General features: G+C 37.1%; 1 pseudogene; it reads left to right on the top strand.

Annotated features, from left to right (window-relative positions):
• LOC131856460 (ATPase family AAA domain-containing protein At1g05910-like) overlaps window positions 1-14,124 on the top strand; it is a 33,785-nt pseudogene extending 19,661 nt beyond the window's left edge.
• Window positions 14,125-14,419: the final 295 nt, after the last annotated feature.

Here is a 14,419-nt window from a genome sequence, read left to right as displayed (position 1 = left end):
CTTCTGACCTCTTTGTGATTATTTAGGTAATCCCTCCTCCAACATCTCATGAGGATTCTTTTTCAAGAAGGATCTAGTGATCTTTCCTCCTTGCATTGTGCTTGTTTCCTTTTCTGAATTTTCTTATTTCAAAAGGATTGGTTAATACTAACAGAGTCGCCACCCACAAAACTATGGGAAATATGAAAACAAGCTTGAACAAAATATTGCAAATCTTCAGACCAAAATCACATATCAAATATCGTGAAAATTTCTAAATAAAGATATCTAGAAAACACTAATATTTCAATGAAGCATCGATCTGTACCACAGACACGCCATGATCATTCCGAACTAATCCAAAAACCACTCTGCACCTGCATTCACACTATCCAGCAGAGTCACCACTTTTGTTATTCTCAAATTTTGATTCCCTTTTTATCCCTTGGAAGAAAAAAAACAACACTGTCTGTAAAAGAGAGATTAGGGAAAATAAACTTCAGAGCAACATATCACAAGGTTTAAATAACCTTATACACTTCGAATTTATCCAAATTTCGGGCGGGTAAACCTCTTGTGAACCAAATTCACACTTTAAAAAATAGATCCACGATAAACCAGTCCAAAAACTAGTGAATCTATCCACCTTAAAACTAACTGAAACAAAGAAATAAAGCCCATGCTCCTATTCAGTGTTGATCCACAAAATATGTAAAAAGATAACTACAATATATATCAGTGCCTTATCTAGGCCACAGAGTCATCTAATTTTAAACAATAATCCCACAATTAGACATCTCCACACATCCCATCACCTCAACTTCTATAAACCCCACATATGCCTGACATATATGAAAATTCATCCTTATCAAACTAGAAAGCATTCATCACATTCAAAGTTTCTAAAAAAGTAACTTACTAACAAAGATATTTCTTGCATATTTAATTTCCCTCCCGAAGAGAAAAGCTAAGAAACACACCTATAAAAGATTGCCTTACAATCCATGTTCAAATGAATAACCCTAAATTACTCAGATTGAGACCAATAAATATTTGCAAGCACACCCGAAGACAACACTGTTAGGGTTCCCACAGATACTGAGAGGGGGGGGTGAATTAGTATCTGACCGGTAGTCAAATTTTCTTAAGTTAAAACATACAGAACATAAAGTAGCAGTGTACCGGTATGCAAGAATTAATGTAAAAAATAGAATCAAAAACATCCACATGAAAAGAACACCATAACACAAGATGTTTAACGAGGAAACCTAGTGTGGGAAAAACCTCAGTGGGATTTGTGACCCACAATATTCACTTACTGGCCAATAAGAGAATATTACTTACAATAGGGGCCTGCACATGCAAGAAGGCCAATTGCCTAGAGCACACTGCTCAGTGAGAAGTCACACTGACTTACAATGAGGATTATACTAATCCAATGATCTGTACTACTTTATAATAGCATCTCCAATGCCAGATTCAGTACCGATTCTTGCTCTATTCTTTACATATACCCTTGACCTATAATCGCACATTAGGTTTGCCTAATAATTTTCTTTATGCTTGCTTACTTACCTTTTCAAATGTCTACAATGATCTCTTTTATATACAAGAGTCATTTTACAATTTGCCAAGTCAGCTTATAATAATAAACAAAATATTACATATCAAAAAATCATGTCGGCCTCTGTGCCGGTATACATCTTTTCTTCTGTGTCGGTGCTGGTGCCGGTGTCAGTGTAGAGTGATCTTGTTGATGTCGGTGCACTGTCTTGCTTGAATAATGCTTTGTCGGTATGATGTCTTGCTGGTGCCATAGGATTACAAGGTTGCCATCAATGACAAAACCTTCAATCACACACAATGTCTCATTGGAGTGTCCATATGCTAACAATCTCCCCCTTTGGCATTGATGGCAACACTCATGAGAAATTTAAAAAAGGTGTCCAAAAATGTGTAGACCAAAAAATTTACCAAAAAATATGAGGGGCTCCCCCTGAGCATATGATTCCTGTCTTTGAATTTTCTCATCCTACTACTCCCCCTTTGGCATCAATGACAAAGGTTGTCAAGATGTTAGTAGAGTTTGTAGTTATATCAGTCCATATCCTCAACCTTGTAGTTGGGTAGTTATTATCTAAAAAAGATCGCCCAAAATTAAGTTTATACTATCCATAAACTTTTTGCTATCTTTTATGCTTCTTCAGTCCTCTTCACAGTGCCGGTGAGATGCTGCAATTGTTCTGTCGATGTTTTACTTCCCGGTGTTAATGCCTCTGAGATTTCCTTCCATAGAGATGCTAGATAGTCCAATCTTGGACTCAGTTTAGATCTCAAGTGTTTTGCCTTATTTATTGTTGTCTCTTTCTCTTTCTCCTATTTAAGTAATTCTGCCTTGAAATTTGCTAACTTATCTTCAAAAACGGATAGTGAATCCGGAGAGTTGACAAAATTGCCTGCAAGCTTGTTTATCTCTTCCTGTGTCTTGCTTATTTTCTTGTCAATATCTACAGTCAGGAAGTTTGTTTTGCATGTGTCTTTATACAGGTTTTTATACTCTATTAACAAACTACACAGTTCCGGTAGAAGTGTGTCAAAATCTCTGTTACACTTCTTTATTTCCTCCTCAAAGAATTTCTGTTTCTCCTTTTCTACAATATCCTTTACAGATTCTTCCTTTATTTTCTCAATATTTCTAGAAATGTATTTACATAATGTATCCAACTGTCCTAAAGAATCTTTATTATCTATATTACAATCAGGAGCGATTATCTTCAAATTTGGTATTGAATCATCTATTGCTTTGTAAGCTTGAGAACTATAGTCAGTTATTTTCTTGATGGATTCAAGTAATACCTTAGTCACATTTGTTGACTTTGATGGTGACCCAAGAAACTGAGTATCGATGGAAGTGACCATGCTTGTATTGACCTCTGGCAAGTCAGTTTGTGTCTGCATTTCCCTTAGCACTGGTTTTCCTGCTTCATTGCTTACCGGTGGCATTTGTTCTGGAGCCTTTAGCTCTATCGGTTTCTCTATTTCTGCTTTAGATTCCATCTTTTTCCCTATATCCGTTGTCGGTTGCTCTGTATTTTCTATTACCAGAGGCTCTTTAGCCATATCTAATTTTTCACTTGGGTCTTTATCAACTGTTATGTTGATCTTTTGGGTATCAACATTTACAATGAATAGGACTTTAGGATTTGTATTGCTATCCTCTGCATCCATGCTTTTAGCTGCCGGTTGGTTTTTAGGGATTGCAATTTTTATAGGTGGAGGTAGGTTATCTTTAACCTTTATGCTTGGAGGTCCACCAATTTTCCCTTTCCCTATGTCCTTATCCTTCTGATATACCTTAATAGGCTTGGGATTCCTATATTCTTCTTGTTTCTCTTTTTCAACCAAAAATATGTCCCAACCATCTTCTATTTCCTCTTAAACTTCTATAACTCTACCTACCATCAGTGCAATTTACCAATGTGCAGTGGAAAAAACTATCCGGTTAGCCTGAGCTATCAGATCATCAATTTCTTTTGGGGAGTTTACCAGATATATAGCAAGTAGTTTTTCTATTTTTATTTTCTTGTCCAGTTCAATTACTCCTTGCCTTCTGGCCTCAAGTCTTTTGTATAAGTCATCAGAAATTTCATTTATGACTTGCATCAAAAACTTTTTAAACATGTCCATGTGTAATATTATACTTTCCTCAACTTGCCTTTTCTCATCAGCCGATAGGGTGTCATAAATTTTCCCTATGTTCTTCAGTTTTCCTTCCTCTGTGATCTCATTTAAAAAAATGTCTAGAGGTGCCAAGTCAGTTTTTGCCTTTTTATTTTTCTTAGGGGTCAACTTCTTTTTGGGTGTGACCTTTTTTACCAGAGATCTCACAGCTTGTTTCTTTTTCCTTGTCCTTCTAGGTGAAGGAGTGGTTGCCGATGAGGGATCTCTTTTCCTAACAACTCTTTTAAAGGTTGCTAGCATGTCTTCTTCTGAAGAAGTACCTACCGATGATAGATGAGCTTCAGGTTGTGGGGCTGCCAACTCATCTTCAATTATGCCAGTTTTCTTTAATACATCTTCCTTAATGGTTTTTGCTTGTCTGGATCCTTTTCTCACAAAAGCTTCTACCTTCTTCACTCTTTTCTTGGACTGTATTTGTTTTTCTATTATTTCAACACTACCAAATGCTTCCTCCTTAGGTTCATTGGGGGCTTCCAAAAGTGCTTTGGCATAAGTTTCAACTATGTGGTCATCTGTTTCATAGCCCATTTCTGCTACCTAGATTGTCCTAGGGATGACGGCTTCCATCCATATTTCATCCTTTTTGATAACAAAGCATATATCATCTTTGTATTTATCTACAATTTCCTGAGATAACCTTGTCCTTTTCTTCATTTTCATCTTTAGTGCTTGGAAAAAGTCATGAATGTTGTTTTCCTTATTCTCACCCATGGTATTGAACAGTTCTATCAGTTGCTTTCCTACTAGTATGTCATATCTGAATTCTTTATATCCTATACCGGGAACTTGTTTTGTTATATGAAGCATTAGACACACTAACAGATTTCCAAATCTGAAGGTTCCTTTCTTATCCTTCTTTATCTTTCCAAGGTTGTCTATCAATTCATCCTTTAGCCATTCACAAATGTCAATTTTTGCATTGTTGGTTATCATGTCATAAGCATTCTTAATGCATAAACTTGAAACTAAGTTAAGTCTATTGGCATGAGTGGCTTTGTAACCTAATATCATGCTTATGAATCTCACATTTGTATCCTTTACATCATTAACCCTTAAAGATCTTTTATCAAATGTTGCACCTATTAGGTCTATGACTAAATCATTTGAAACTTTCTTGTTTTCGTCTGGTCTTTTACCGGTGGTCGGTAACCCTGTGATAGCCTTTACCGCTTGCTTGGTGATCTTATGAATTGCATCTAACCAGAAAAATTCTCCATGAACTCTACTTAACACTATCCTAATCACATCCTTAGGAAATTCAGGAATACTAAGGATTTTTGTGAATCCTAGGGTTTCAATGATTTTGTGTTTAGCTTTGATATTGCCGGTATCATCACATATCTCGGTTTTGTACATGGTTTTGATTTCCTCATCTCCTAGCTCTTCAATATTGCAGTGAATATATATTCTAGGGTCTTCAACATATACAACACCTTTAGGGATTTGAGAGAATGCACCTAAGGTATCATCCTTCTTTGCTATTTGGGGGACCAACTGAAATATGGGCCTAGGTCTTTTAATTACTTCCACAATAGTAGGGTTCGCTATGTATTCAATTGCAGAGGTGGATGCCATGATAAAATACCTTTTTCTGTCTTGGATGGATGATTGCTTGGAGTGTGCTTGCTTCTTTCTCGAAATGCCTTAGCTTGGAAATCTTCGTGCTCTCTGAAAGTTTAAAATCATGGTGAAATGAAATGGAGCCAAAACCTTAGTTTATAAAGTCTTTTTCGCTACCTACCACATTAATTGCATGTCAGTTATGTATTCACTTAACTTTATTTGCTGGTAATAAGTGATTTTCAACTTCTTTTCTCTAACCGAGGGAATAATAGCACATGTGTCATTAGATTGCCAAACCCTCAAGACAATTTTCTTCAATTAGATGAAGAGATTCCTATCGATGGAGCACTGCCCTGTCCTACTGGTGAGGCATCACTCTGTCCTGCCAGTGGAGCATTTGTTGGTTCTACTGGTGGAGGAGTATTCCCAACATTTAGATCAGCTTTTCTAATCCATTGCTTTGAGAATTCTTGCTTAACCTCTTCAACTTTTTCTTTACCTTTCAAGCTCGCACTTTTGTTGTCTACCGGTGTGCTTTTACTTCTACAAAATTTAGCAATATGCCTAATCTTGTTACATGCATAACAAGTTACATTATTTTTCTGAATAGCTTTCCCATAACCTATGTCAGTTTGTGTTCTACATTGATTAGACAGATGTCCAAATCTTCCACAAACATAACATCTTACATTCATTCTGTAGTTTTCAGAGTTATGACCAACTTTGTTGCATTTGGAGCATTGACCGATGGGAGGATTGATATTCTGATAATTCCTAGATCTACATTCATTTGCCCTATGACCATATTTATTATAGTTAAAGCATTTTCCATTGAATTTATATTAGGTGGTCTTACTGGTTTGCTGTGATCCTAAGTATTTGCGGTATCGAAGCTTTCTCCAACTTCAAATCCAATTCCAGAAGTGTCACCTTTGGGTTTTTGATTCTTCAATAAGGAACCAAGTTCTTCTGAGCTTTTCTTGAATTTTTCTTTATGTTGATTTGCAGTTTCCAATTCCCTTTCCAAGATTTCTTTTTGTCTCATTAGTTCATTTGAGTCATTCTGAGTATGCATCAGATCTGTCTTCAACATGTCATTTTCATAGCTAAGTCTTGTGTTCTCATTTGCTGCATCACTTAGTCTTCTGGTCAATTCTTCTTCATTCTTCTTTTTGCCCTCAATCTCTTTGCAAAATCTTATAGTCATATCCTGCATTTCATTTTTTGTTGTCATGATCTCTTGTTTCAACTTGCTTATCATATCACTAAGTGATTCCTTTTCATCATTCTCATTTTACAATTTTTCACAAAGTTCTCTTCTCTTATTTCTTGTAATAGTAATATTTTCTTGAAGTGCCTGAATGATATCCTGACCTGCTCTTAAATCATCTTCTAATTTGATATTTTTCAACTTCTCTGCATCATAGTCAGTAAGAGCTCCTTCAAGTTGCTTCATCAGATTTTACATCTTTACTGGTGTCAAGATCTTCCTCAAGCTGTTAGGCTTCTTAAAATAGAGGACCAGACTCTGATACCAATTGTTAGGGTTCCCACAGATACTAAGAGGGGGGGGTGAATCAGTCTCTCAGTATCTAACCGGTACTCAAATTTTCTTAAGTTAAAACATACAAAACATAAAGTAGCAGTGTACCGGTATGCAAGAATTAATGTTATAAACAGAATCAAAAACATCCACATGAAAAGAACACCATAACACAAGATGTTTAATGAGGAAACCCAGTGTGGGAAAAACCTCGGTGGGATTTATGACCCACAATATTCACTTACTGGCCAATAAGAGAATATTACTTATAATAGGGGCCTGACATGCAGGAAGGCCAATTGCCTAGAGCACACTGCTCACTAAGAAGTCACACTGACTTACAATGAGGATTATACTAATCCAATGATCTGTAATGCTTTATAATAGCATCTCCAATGCTAGATTCAGTACCGGTTCTTGCTTTGTTCTTTACATATACCCTTAACCTATAATTCGCACATTAGGTTTGCCTAATAATTTTCTTTATGCTTGCTTACTTACCTTTTCAAATGTCTACAATGATCTCTTTTATATACAAGATTCATTTTACAATTTTCCAAGTCGGCTTACAATAATAAACAAAATATTACATATCAAAAAATCCTATCGGCCTCTGTGCCAGTATACATCTTTTCTTCTATGTCGATGCCGGTGCCGGTGTCGGTGTAGAGTGATCTTGTTGATGCCGGTGCACTGTCTTGCTTGAATAATGCTTTGCTAGTATGATGTCTTGTCGGTGCCATAAGATTGCAAGGTTTCCATCAATGACAAAACCTTCAATCACACACAATGTCTCATTGGAGTATCCATATGCCAATAAACACAAATTCTAGGCTCAAAATTGATGGTTTGTATATTGATATTAATTTCAGAAAATATTACAAAAACATTAGAGCGTTTTCTAAATGACTAGAAAATCCTAGATATATTTTTGTAGAGTTTTCTTACAATTTCTTGCAATCATCTTTTCCTAAAGTCTTGGTATCCATTTATAACAACATGGATGCATACAAAGCTTCAGACTTCCCTAGGAAAATTTGTTACAACTATACTTTGTTTCAAAAAGCAGTTACAAGTCTCTTTCTGTCTCAACGACCTTTTTACTTGGTAACTCTTTTGCAATATCCTCTAACTATCTTGGAGCATCTTCCAACTATTTTGGAGCATCTTCTTCCTGCACCATATAATTTTTGGACCACTCTTGAAAAACATCATCAGTAGGCCATGAGTAGCCAATAATCTTTTTCTTCAACTTTAATAGCCTTTTCCAAGAGTTCCTTATTTTCCCCACTTCTGACTCCAAGAAACCATAATGTGATTTGATCTTTTCTATTTCCTCAATTGTTTTAACAAACAATGAGGTGTTATCTTTATTGATTATTTCATTTACCCTTAGAGACAAATTAGCTCCTAACTCATCCAACCATACCTATTTGTCCTTTATCTGATTTTGGTTGACAAAACCTCTAGGAAATAGTTCAAATTTGTGCTCAGTATACTCTTTTCTATATAACTTAGCCTTCCTTTCCACATTGGCTTCCGCTTCTGCCAACTTTGTCAAATCTTTGGTCAATTCACATGTGGATTTAATAGTGGCATCGGATCTAGCTTCATCATAAGATACACACATGAATTCTAAATCTACTTCCCTCGAGATCCACTTATTTAAGATAGGCTTTAGAATGGCCTTGTCCTTATTTAACTCACAAAGAGTGTCAAAAATTCTCTTCATATTGATATGTACCATGGGAGCATCAACAGTGTCAGCAAAACTCAAAATTGTAGCCTTTATCTTCTCCTAATAATTATTTGCAAATAAGGCTTGAGCCTGTTTCAACTTTTCCAATTCATGTTGATAAGTCTCAGATGGTTGAAAACCAGAAGGCATAGGAGAAGGAGGGAATTCTATGATGGGACTAGTAGGTGGGGGCCTTGCTGGAGAAGAAGAAATTACCAAAGTAGATTACTCACCTCCTTGGTATTGTCCCATCAGCTGACTTTGAAGTTTGGCAATGATAGTGTCCTTGCTAGCTACCTCCTTTTTGGCTTCATTATAAGCCTTTAGAATTGTTTCCAACTTAATTTGAAGATCAACCTTTTCTTTTGCTTCCTTCTCTACTACTACTACATTGAACTTAGTAGTCTCTAAAATAGTACTAGCTGCTTCCACCACCATTGTATCCTGAACTCTTCTGACTATCATAGCTCCTAGAAGGTTAGACTGTGAGGTATTTTTCCTTCTTCTACCTTCATCTCTTTTAAGGGACCACATAACCAGAGAAGCATCATCTTTGCTGAATACCACTCCCTTCATTTGCTTAGTTTCCTTTCTAACCACTTCAAGAACCAATGCATCAGCTATATCCCATTCAGGGAGGATTATCACACCAGCCTTATCCACCATCTCTCTTCCAGCCCCAGGAGTGATAGCTTTGAACTCAGCCATCATTTCTTGTTTAACCTCTTCTTCCACTTGGGCTGCATCCTTGAGAGGCTATTCATTTACCCTTTGCTCGCATCTGATCTTGAATTTATCAATATTTTGCTTCCATAGAAACTACATAAAATCTCCTGATGTGACAAAATTGCTATCAGCTAGGAATTCTTCACTAGCTTGTTTGACAGTAATGTCCAATTCTTTTCCCTATAGCTCACCATCAGCTACATCCATTTCAGCACAGGGTGGCTCTTCTAGCATTCCTTCTTGAGTCTCATTGTAGGTGTAGGCAATTTCACCTAGACTCACCAATTGTATCAATTGCTCAGCCACCGCTTGCTCATCTCCTATATGAATAGCGGTCTGAGATGGAGAGTACTAAGGGTTATCAGTTTCAATTTCTTTACTTGTCCTCTACCTCTTAGGTGAATCCTGAATCTCAATAATATCTTCAATGGCCCTTTTCCCTCTAGAAGTAGAAGGTTCACCTGTTACTGACATCATTACAGTATACTTAGATCTCTTGTGCATTATATAATCACCTGGTGGAATAGCCTTAGCAAAGGAAAGCTTGGCTAGGACCAATTTAGCCCTGTTAGGATCATTCTGCATTATGGCTTCTCTTTTTTCCTTCAGGGTTTGCATTAAATCTTCAAAATAAAGAATTAAGAATTTAACCTTTTCTTCAAAAGGGGTAAAACAAGAGAGAGGATTATAACTATAATCAAATTTATGGATAAAGTCAATGGCTCTTCTATATGCAATCCACTTCTCCTTCCTCAACTCCTACTCATCTAGACTAAATTCATTCCTGATCAAATCTTCAGGGAATTGGAATTGGTGAGGCCCTATTTTAAAAACTACTCTCTTCCTGAACATGCCATTGAAGAAATCTTCAGGGTCGGCACACCATGACACTGCAGTTGATAACATGTATGGTTTAAAGAATTCTTCAAAATACTTCCATCCACCTTTGGTAATTACAAAATGATGAGCCATGGTGATGGTTTGGAAAATTGTCCCTTTACCCCTATTAGTTAACTCAGCCTCCTGTACTCCTCCAATCCGTCTTAATACTTCTGCAATCCCTATCTTTAATGGAACCTGATAGAGCAGTAGATAAGGGGTTCCTCTAAAACCATATACTCTCAAAATAGTAGAAATAAGATATAGATACATATCTCCACAGTTATGATCAATTTTGATATTCTCTACAAACTCTTTCGGCGTAAGGAATTTCAAAAGAGCCTTGGGAATCCTAGGGTTTTCTGCATACAAGAGAACTCTAATTTTAGATGAAAAACATCTATCAAACTTTAGATAACTTGCATCCTCTCTATCCCAAGATAAAACAGTACTGCACAATTGCACTGGCATCTCCTCTTTATCCTTGACCTTAACCAGGTCCATCTCTTTTGCAAAATAATCAGCCCCTTTGAATAGAAACATATGCATCAACAAGGAATACCATCCAAATGGCTTGTCTACCTTACCATTCTTAATTCCCTCTAGGCCTGCATCGATAGCATCGGAGAGGAAAGGAGCAAAGTCAAATCTTATGGCTAGGGAAGGGTTCAAAATTTGGGCAATCATTAACATATAATGGACAGGCATGTTTTTCTCAACATCTTCTCCAAAAATTTGACACAGTGTCCAATACATACCCTTAGCTCTCAAGGTAAATAAATTTAGGGAAAATGGCTCCATTGTGCTAGGGCCTACAACTATTAATCCCCCTATTTTGACAAAAAATTCTCTCAATGGGCCACTCCTAAGATGATCTCTTTGGGCATTGTAAACTTGGGTTAATGCCTCAAAATCAATAGGCTCAAGATAGCTGGAAACTTCACTAAGCTTGAAGACATTCCTAAATTCATCATCTTTGATTTTGATAAGGGCTGATCCCTTTATGTTTCTAATGCATCTGGCAACAGGGTCATAACTTTGTGCGATTAGGGTCATCAAATCAATGTCCATGAACACACCAGGGACCACAAGTTTCCCTACATCTAAATTCCAGATACTATTCATGGGGGAAGGGGTATGTCTCTGGCCAAAACCCAATTTAAACAAACTAAGACTAGATATCCCTATTTTAGGGTCCCTCAACCAATTTCCTTTATCATATAAACCATCCCCAATTTTCAAATGGGGGTTTTTTGGCACTAACTCCTTGGCCATAGCCCCAACATTGGTCAACATGGTTAATTGCTCAAGAAAGTCATCACAAATATTTCGCTCCTGGTAATTTACCTTCCCTGTTAATTGTCTTCTACGTCCCATTTTAGGAGTATGATACTAAGCCAATTATCAATCAAAGCAATTTTCTAATAGGACAAGACCACAATTCAACAATCTTTAAGCAATGGGTAAACAAAGAGCAAGAGAACCTGATTTCAGTTTGCAAACTTCTACTCTGCACCAGCTCTCTCTGCAACTTCTTCTATGAAATGATACCCTCATTCAATTGATGAAAGGATATATACAACAATTTGGCTCCTTAACTGCGACATTAACACCACATGCTTCGGTCGTCCCTTCAAAATTGAATTCGTGAAAGAATTAAAAAATTTGGCTCCAACGGATCAAAACTGGTCTGAGTATTTTTCATTTTGCTCTTTCACTATTTTGTAGAGCATAAATCTTTCGCATGTTCATCTAGCAAAAAGATGCGAACCATTGGATCAGATAGAACTTGCACCACTTTTACCCTTTTGACTCTTCCTTGCTTGGCAACAGGCTGAATATCCTTTCGCTATTTCGTGATGGGTAACCATCTTGCTTCTTGACCTCATGAAGCTACGCTAGCTATCCGATCAACTGAAACTTGATCGATCTTTACATTGTCCTAACCTGGTGATTTATATCACTAACCATACTCAAAACGGTTAACACTATTCATTTTTGCTATTTTGCAAACGGTAACCATCATGCATTTAAAGGTTATGAAATAACGCCCACCATTAGATCTTTCTTGAGATGCCCTTCCTTTAACAACCTGTTAGAATTGGCAGACGTGGGCCCTTTGAATTAGTGCCATTCACTTTGGCATTTGATCCCTCTTGAACTTACGTGTCAACTTCCTACTCGCTGAAAGACTTCAGTGGGATCCACTTCTGAAATGCCACCTATGCCTGACAGGTCACCTCTTTCTCTTCAGTTTATATCATTTTGTTTGTTGGGCCCACCACTTGGTCGCTAAGTTTGTTCTTTGATTTACATGATCTAGAGGACACGTGTAACCTTTTGATTTGCGATCCCTACCTCCTGGACTGCTCACTTGGAATGCCATGTCATTTCGCCATTTCGCAAAAAATAACTCTTGAGCATCTTTGGGTTGTGAATTAATGCGAGCCATTGATTATTCTCTGAACCGCTCACTCTTTACCCATTAGAAAACTTGCAGGCTTCTAGGACCCACCAAATCCTTTCGTTATTTTACGAAGGGTAAAACTCAGTTATCTTTATCTTGCAAAACAACGCGGGTCATCAGATCTCAGGGACTTGCACTGGTGTTACTCTTTCTACTAACCACTTCACCCAGACCCACTATCTTTTCTCCATTTCGCAACTTGTAAACCACGAGCATCTTTAGGTTGTGAATCAACGTGGGTCATTGATCTCTTTCCAAACCAATTGCCCTTTAGCTTAGAAAGAAGTCCTCATTGGTGGGTCCCGCCAAACCTTTCGCTACTTCGCGATAGGTAACTTTTAGGCATGTTGAGTTCATGAATCCACGTGGGCCGTTCGATTGACTAAGAGTTGCATGACAATTACAAGGCCCGACAGTCATTAGAAAAGGCAATTTAAAGGCGAATAAAAATTTAAACATTTAAAAGGACCGCCTAGGTAAAAAACAATGGGGGGAACACTTTGCATGACAAAAGGGCCCATTACTTAAGTGAATAAAGTAAAGCAGAATTAGAAACCAAAGGTTTTTTCTCAAATATTGAAGTGACTTAAAACCTAAACCCTAAACCCCTTAGGACATAAAACAATTTTGAAGCAACTAGGGCATACCAGACTCAAAATTTTCAAAAACCTAGCCAATTATGGACTGAGAACATCCATTTTTAAAACAGTGATAATAGGCCCTACAGTTTGATGTGAAATAGAGAGGTTCACTGTGCATTGTCTTGGACTTCCATCACTTTTGTCTGACCCAAGTGCATGGACCCCTAAGGAAGCACTAGTACACATTATGGGAGAAGCAAGGATGACTACTTCTATCTTGTATCTGTCTCAACTTCACGTTTGGTGGGAGACGGTGTTTATATCATTACATTAATACACTTGATACTTTTAAAGTTCAATGCCTTGGGGATTTCCTATGATATATTTGAAATCATTTTGTTTTTATTTCTAGAGCTTCCTAAAATGACTACATATCTGATTTTCTTTGTTTCATTGAGCTTCTTAGGCCCACGATCATCTAAGAGTTGTTCTACTAGCTATACTAGAATAATTGCCATCAAACCTTCCTTTATTACTTCTTGCAAGCTCCTTTGTTTCCTCTGATGAATTGGATGGATAAGCTACATCCTTGTTTGGTCATTGCTATATGTATGTATCAATGACATCATTGTTTTATTTTTGGTATTTTCCCTGCTTAGTTTGTTCAAGATTATGCTTAGGTATGTGAATCCATTATGTATATCAATATTCTGAAGACTAGGAATACTCAGAGGAGGAAGATGATAGAAATGAAGGGGAGGTTGGGGATGGAGGAGAGGAAGATGAAGAAGATGAAGTTGAGGAAAAGGGTGAGCAGGGTAAAGAACAAGAAGGAAGGAGACGGTATTCTCTCCTAAATCGCACTGAGGCAAGGAGGTTTTCTCCTGAAATAGAAGAAAAGCAATGATTGCAATCTCCACTACGTAAAGTACTGCATAAAGGAATGGGAATAAAAAAATGCACATGACGCGAGACGAGGTGTCTCAATGAAGTGGGAAAACGCATTAATGAAACAAAATGTATGTTATGCAAGTGTACTGCTATACATAAACCAAACATATATTTTTATTGCTTGCAAAAATGGGTTACATCACCTTTATTTATAGAGGTCTGCAGAGAATGATCTAGAATTACTGTCATATGATCTTTTTAGATTTTTCATTCTTCTTCATTGGTCATCCCTTCTGGACTCTTATATCATC

This window comes from Cryptomeria japonica, chromosome 7, assembly GCF_030272615.1.
Source record: "Cryptomeria japonica chromosome 7, Sugi_1.0, whole genome shotgun sequence".
Classification (NCBI taxonomy): domain Eukaryota; kingdom Viridiplantae; phylum Streptophyta; class Pinopsida; order Cupressales; family Cupressaceae; genus Cryptomeria; species Cryptomeria japonica.
The sequence above is the reverse complement of the archived record's forward strand: the minus strand, read 5'-3'. Positions and strand labels throughout refer to the sequence as shown.